Source organism: Olea europaea, unplaced genomic scaffold, assembly GCF_002742605.1.
Source record: "Olea europaea var. sylvestris unplaced genomic scaffold, O_europaea_v1 scaffold1436, whole genome shotgun sequence".
Taxonomy (NCBI): domain Eukaryota; kingdom Viridiplantae; phylum Streptophyta; class Magnoliopsida; order Lamiales; family Oleaceae; genus Olea; species Olea europaea.
The window spans coordinates 43,946-51,734 of NW_019231898.1; positions in this window are offsets into that span (position 1 = coordinate 43,946).

Below are 7,789 nucleotides of genomic sequence, written 5' to 3' on the forward strand. Positions count from 1 at the left end.
TTTTTTTTTTTTTTAACGTTAATTCATCTTTATAGTTAAAATGATTAACCAACACGTCCTCAACTAAGCTAAAGGATTTTTTTTTTATTTTTATTTTTTAAATTCAAGTATCGTCAATTGAGATTTTAACAAAGCTTATTGAAATTTGTAAAAAATTAGAAGCTCACCATTGAGATTTTAGAGTATTTTAAAAAATTATAATCCATTAAAATCTCAGTCAAGAACGCTATAAAATTTTCTCAAATATAACTGACTATTTATTTATATTAAAACTTGCTTATTTTCTTGTTGAGTAAACTTATTTATAATCTATTAATATCACATCAAGTGAAAATTATTTTTTGGACGATTGTAAACTTACTATGATTCAATTATTTCAATAATGCCTCACTTTTCATTTTTCAATATTTATTTAATTTATTTAACTATTAGTTATCATCAATGTACATGTACATTTGACAAATTCATTTCGCCTCTGTGCTTTCATTAATGTATGAATTTTCTTTATTAATTCTCAATTAATTAATATTCACATTCATTTAATTAATATTCACCTTCATTTATACATTTCTATATTATTAATTTTAGTTATAAGTTAATTCAAATTTCACATTCAAGAATGCATTTCACTATTCGCATCCATGTATGCTAATTAACATCTAATTTTACTTAATTGACAATTAAATAAATGATTTAACATTCATTATTGGGTATCTATTCTTTGATATTAATTCTAATTTAATCAACATTCAAGTATATTTAAATATTACTTTTACAGTACCTAAAACATTTCATAATAATGTGCAACGTACGTTCAATGTTGACTAGTTTATCGAAACATCCTCGTGGTATATAAAACTTGAACTGAATTAAAGCCTATAGATGACAGTGAAAAAAATGTAATAATAATAATTCACTACATCAAATGTTGACCTTAGATTCTATTAGCCTTTATTTGACACAGTTTATTAACAAATTAATTTTTTCAAACTTATTTTTGTCTAACACTCTTTCAATAAATAATTTTTTCACGTAAATTCATGATTTTTCATACTTTAATCACTTATTTTAGAAAAAGAAAAAAAAAGAAAAAAATCATTTTCACTTCAAATAATCTCTTGCAAACAAATACTTAGTATAGTACATTATATTATGTTTGACTCTCTTTATTTCAAAATTCTTTATCTCTCATACTCATTTTCAACTGTATTTATACAATAAAATATTTTGCAGATAAATTCAAAATTTTTCTTATTTTTTAATTACACATTCTCTTAAAAATTACTGTTCAAAATATCATTTTCCCAACTACACTTTATAATGGCCATCAAACGGAGAGTTGAGATCTACTATCCAATTTTGCTATCCAGCTTGTTGTCCACCCACTTAATTATTGACATCAATTTTAAATTAACATGTCATCTCAAATTTACACTTATTAACTTCACCGTTAACCCACCAAATTGATGACATATTAATTTAAAATGACCTATAAATAATTAATTGGGAGGACAGCAAAAGTTAAGCAGCAGATCTCTTGTTCAATTGTAGATGTCAAAAATATATTGTTGTTAATTTAAAATTTATTGTCGAATTATGGTAGAAATCAATGTGTTACTTAACCTTGACGATCAATTTGCTCTTTATCATTTAAAACTAACTTTTATAGGCTTAACCAAACATGTTCTTTAGTCTAGTAATTTATATACTTGTCTCTATTTAGTTAAGAATATACAAGATGGCATAAATTTGTTGAATTTTATTTAGAAAGAGACTATTAATTTATTGTCATAAATAGCCCGCTCTATATTTTCAGATAAGCACGTACATGAATCTCTCCAATTTTTCTTTTTCATCATTGATGTCATATTTGGTAAATCTATAAACAGTTTAAATTATACATCAATGAATTAAAATGTATTAATATACATTATGTAAGAGAAGAAGATACAAAGGCATACTAGATTATAATGTTCCAAGAGTCGGTAACAATAATCTTACCTGAAAATTCTTCAATTACATTGCTTTGTATGATCGGAGAAATATCACACCAAGAACCTTTCATATTAGTCGGGTTCGTGGGCAGACAGAATCAATACATGATTCCTTATGCAGTGAAAGGCAATCAAGCATTGTAGTTTCCCTTTTTCCAAAAAAGAAGGAAAATGAAGTCTAGATAGAGAAACTTAAAAATATCAATATGGACAATGGTCTAGACTAACATTGTTATATCAAGTTCCGTCGAATCTCATTTTGTCTTCTCTTCTGGCATCTTTTTAATAATTATTCGAATATTCTTCAATTTGAAAATTAACAACAAGATGCCTTGCTTGGCATAAGCTATGCGTTCTCATCTATTGAAAGCATTATTTTTTAGTTGAATATTTCTAGTCATTTTCATATAATTGATTTTATATTAATCAATAATAGAGATTCATTAGTTATGCGTTCGGACGAAAATATTATCTTTTAATTAAATATTCTTAGTCATTTTCATATAATTGATTTTAATATTAGTCAGTGATTGAGATTCATTTGTCATGCGTTCTCATCTAACGAAAACATTATCTTTTAATTGAATATTTCTTATCATTTTCATATAATTGATTTATTATTAGTCAATGATTGAGATTCATATAATCTTTAATCAATTGAAATCTTGTGACCCAAGTATTTGTATAGAAATTAACTATAAATCTTTTAAGGGATATAATGTGCAAAATAAAATACCCAGAAGGATCGATATTTATAAATGAGAATTCAATTTATAACTTCGATTGTCAAGCTTACTTTGTATTTGAAGATGCATTGATACTTGAGACAAAAAATAATAGTTATTGCTGTATTTGTAAGACCATCTTCAGTTATGATATAAAATAGATTTAAATTATGATTTGGATATTCAAAGTGGATGAAAACTTCTCAAATAGAGAGATGAAAATAAAATGTGTATTGCATTTTTCGGCATAAAATGTTAAAAAAATGTAATAAAGACGTAAGTGTTAAAAAAGGAAAGTTTATTAGGGTTTAGAGGTGAATGACAATTATACCCCTGTAACCCTAGAAATAATTATTGTTGTATCCCTGATTCTACCCTGTAAATACAGGGCTTTGGTTCATAATAAAGACACACAAGTCTATTGCTTTCTCTCTGTTCTCTTCTTTTTTCTTCACTTTTATAACACGTTATCAGCACGATAACTTAAGTTTTTAAAGTTTAGTGAATATTCATGATATATTGTCAAGACACCTGTTTGATTGATATTGCAACTACACATACTATTTTTCAAGAAAAAAATATTTCTTGGATTTAACATTGAAAGAAAATAATTTCAATACAATATCAGGTGCATCGAATATCGTTGAAGGCTCCGAAAGAACTTGTATTATTTTATCAAATAATACAAAATTATATATTGACGATACACTTTATTCTAGCAAGTCCAGAAGAAACTTATTTAGTTTTAAAGATATACGCTGCAATGGATATCATATTGAGACGACGCAAGAAAATAATATCGAATATCTTTGCATAACTTCTTTTATATCTGGTCAAAAGCAGATAAAAAAAATAATTTTATGCACTCCTATCTCGCATGTATTATACATTTATAAAAATGGTTGAATAGAATAATGTCACGAACCAGAAATTCATTGACCCAAAAAGTTTTATACTTTGGCATGATCGACTTGGACATTCAGAAGCTATAATGATGCATCGAATAATAAACAATTTACATGGACATCCTTTAAAGAATCAGAAGATTCTTTTACCTAATGATTATCCATGTGTAACTTGTTCACAAGACAAGTTGGTTATTAAACCTTCAACTACAAAAGTCAATATTGAATGTCAAACTTTTTTGGAAAGAATTCATGGAGACATATGTCGACTAATACACCCACCATGTGGACCATTTCGTTATTTTATGGTATTAATTGATTCTTCTACTAGATGGTCACATGTTTGCTTACTTCACTAGGAATGTAGCCTTTGCTAGACTACTTGCTCAAATTATAAAATTACGAGCAAAATTTTTCAATTATTCAATTAAAACTATTCGCCTTGACAATACTGGTAAATTTAGATCACTAGCATTCGATAATTATTGTATGCCAATCGAGATTGTAATTGAACATTCAGTTGCGCATGTCCATATAAAAAATGGTTTGGCAGAGTCGTTTAGTAAACGTCTACAACTTATTATTAGACTATTACTTATGAAAACAAAACTCCCAGCTTCTGCTTGGGGTCATGCCATATTTCATGCTGCACCATTGGTTCATATTAGACCAACTGCCTATTATCAATATTCACCGTTGCAACTGACATTTGGTTATGAACTTGATATTTCTTATCTACGGGTCTTTGGTTGTGTTGTCCGAATCCCTATTTTACCCCCACAACGTACTAAAATGGGTCCCCAACGAAGATTTGGAATTTATGTGGGTTTTGATTCACCATCAATTATAAGGTATTTTGAGCCTTTAATTGGTGACTTATTTATTGCATGTTTTGCAGATTGTCATTTTGATGAAATGACTTTCCCAACTTTGGGAGGGAAAAAACTACATCCTAAAAGACAAGGTAAGATTACTTGGAATGAAGCAACTCTATCTCATTTTAATCCCCGCGGCAATCAATGTGAGTAAGAGATTGAAAAAATCATTCACTTGCAAAGAGTTGCAAATCAATTACCTGATATATTTGTTGACACAAGAAAAGTGATAAAGTCATATGTTCCAGGAGAAAATATTCCAACAAAAATTGATATTTTTGTAGAACAATCTGCTGTAGTAAATGAATCTCAAATACGCCAGAAAGGTGGTCGATCAGTTGGTTCAAAAGACTCTATACCTCGAAAAAGAAAAGTACATGAGAAAACCAACCAAAAACTTTGGAAGAAGTCATATTAGAAAAGATTGATCAATCAGATATTGAAAATACAGTTCCTGAAGAACCATAAGTGCTCGAAAATAATGAGATTTCAATAAATTATATGTTATCTCATAAATTATGGGAACGAAATAATGTTGTTATATACAATATTTTCATCTTTAATGTGGCTCTTGATATTATGCAAAATGAAGATCCTGAACCACAATCGATTAAAGACTGTCAAAATAGAATTGGCCAAAATGAAAAGAAGCCATACAGGCGGAATTGAATTCTTTGGAGAAATGAAAAGTGTTTGGACTTGTTGTTCGAACACCTGAAAATGTAATCTATGTTGGATACAAATGGGTTTTTGTATGAAAGAGGAATGAAAATAATGAAATTATAAGGTATAAAGCTCGACTAGTAGCATAAGGTTTCTCACAAAGTTCAAGAATTGATTACGAGGAAACATATTCTCCTATAATGGATACCATCACTTTTAGATTCTTAATTAGTTTAAGTGTGTCACAAAAGTTTGATATGCGCATTTTGGATGTAATAACTGCATATTTGTATGATCCACTTGATAGTGACATATATATAAAAGTCCTTAAAGGATTTAAGGTTCCAGGAAAGAATGATACATGCTCGAGAATCACGTTTTCAATTAAATTGTAAAGATCATTATATGGATTTTAAAACAATCCGAACGCATGTGATATAATCGCCTTAGCGAATATTTGTTGAATGAGGGTTATAAGAATGACGACGTCTGCCTATTTGTTTTCATAAAGAAAACAAATAATGAATTTGCAATAGTGACAATTTATGTTGATGATTTAAATTTAATTGGAACTTCTGAAGAGTTTAACAAAACTGTTGGTTATTTGAAATGAAGAATTTGAAAAAAACTAAAATTTGTCTCGAATTGCAGATTAAACATTTCAGAGATGGATTATTTGTTCACCAATCTACTCATACAGAAAAAGTTTTAAAACGTTTTTACATGGATAATGCACATCCATTGGCATCACTTATGGTTGTTCGATCACTTGATGTAAAAAAAGATCTATTTTGTCCACTTGAAGATGGAGAAAATGTTCTTGATCTTGAAATACCATATGTTAGTACAATTGAAGCATTAACTTATCTTGAATTGCACTCGACTCGATATAGCTTTTTCTGTAAATCTCCTTGCAAGATATAGCTCTACACCAACTCAAAGATATTGGAATGGTATTAAACATATTTTTCGTTAGTTAAAGGATACCATTGATTTGCGATTATTTTATTCTCAAAAGTCGGGATCTGCTTTAGTGGGATATGTAGATGCAGGTTATATATCTGACCCATATAAAGCTAAATCACAAACCAGTTATGTATTTATACGTGGAGGAATAGCTATATCTAGAGGTGGGCATGAGTTGAGTTGGGTCGGTTTTTGTCCCAACCCAACCCAACCCAACCCAATCCGTGTAAATGTTAAAACCCAACCCAACCCAATCAAAGGTCGGTCGGGTTGGGTTGGTCGGTTTTGACAAAGTGTAATTTAGTATCATATATTCAAACAAAACCAACAAATAATTGAAATACGATTAATATTTAATACATGGTACAACCATCCAAATAAAAAATTCACCCAAATATAATTAATACAGTCATCCATTGTCAAAAGACTCAAAACACTTGGAAATTAGTATAGAAACTCTATTTCACACAAAAGGCCGCATGCTTTAGCTCTCACTGGGTCCAGCAAATGTATTCGCCAAAAAATATTAATACACCTAAATACATCTATTAAATTACAATTATTAATGCACCAAAATACATCTATTAAATTAAAATTACTAATGCACTATCATTCAAGGTGTTAAAGTCCTTTAACAATGTAGCAAGATTCTTCAAATTAAAATAACTAAAGCATAAAAAAGGGAAATCGGCACACATTACTCTCTTCTACACTTCACAGTTCACCCACACACACAAAAAATTGCAACCATGGAATGGGAATGGCGACTATCGCTACTATTAGAGAATGGAAGCCAAAAAAAATTGCAGCCATTAATTAATCATTTACTCGCACGAGCAATTAAGCAAGAAGCCATAGGCCCATAACATTCCAACAAATCGCGCGGCACAGTACTGAAACTTATATAACTAATTTCTGTATACACGTTACATACCCTTCTATAACCTTAACTCGCACGAGTCGTATTGTTCCACAGCCAGTCACCACTGACGTACAAAACCAGACACCAATGGTGAGACCTGTGGACAACATCCAGTGATCTTGACATCAATTTATGTAATAATACAAGTCTTAGGGTTTAGGAAGAAGGGAGACTTGGGGAAGTGAGAAAATAAGGAAATAAACTTACTGTATAGCACTGGACTCTGGAGTGTGGTCGGCAAACGACAACTAAGAAACGAAGAGAGAAATAGACGAGCTCGTTGTCGGTGGGTTGGGTCGGAGTGAAGAATTCTATGATTGTGATTTGTGAGAGACTGAGAGTGTGAGTGTTGAGACGACTTAGTTTAGGACTTCTTTTATTTTTTCATTTTCCCCTTTTTTTAAGTATTCGGGTCGGGTTCTATCCGGTTTCCATTGTTGACCCATAACCCAACCCGAATATGCAGCCTAATAACCCGAAACCCACCAAAAAAGGAAAAAACCAACTGGAATCGGCTGGGTTTGGTCGGGTCGGGTGATTCACTCGGGTTGGTTTGGGTTTTGCCCTCCTCTAGCTATATCATGGAGATTTGTGAAGCAATCATTAACAGCTACATCCTCAAATCATTCTGAAATTATTGCAACCCATGAAGCAGGCCGAGAATGTATATGGTTGAAAAACATGACCCATCATATCCAAACATCATAGGAATTAATTTCAACAAAGGATAGTCCAACAC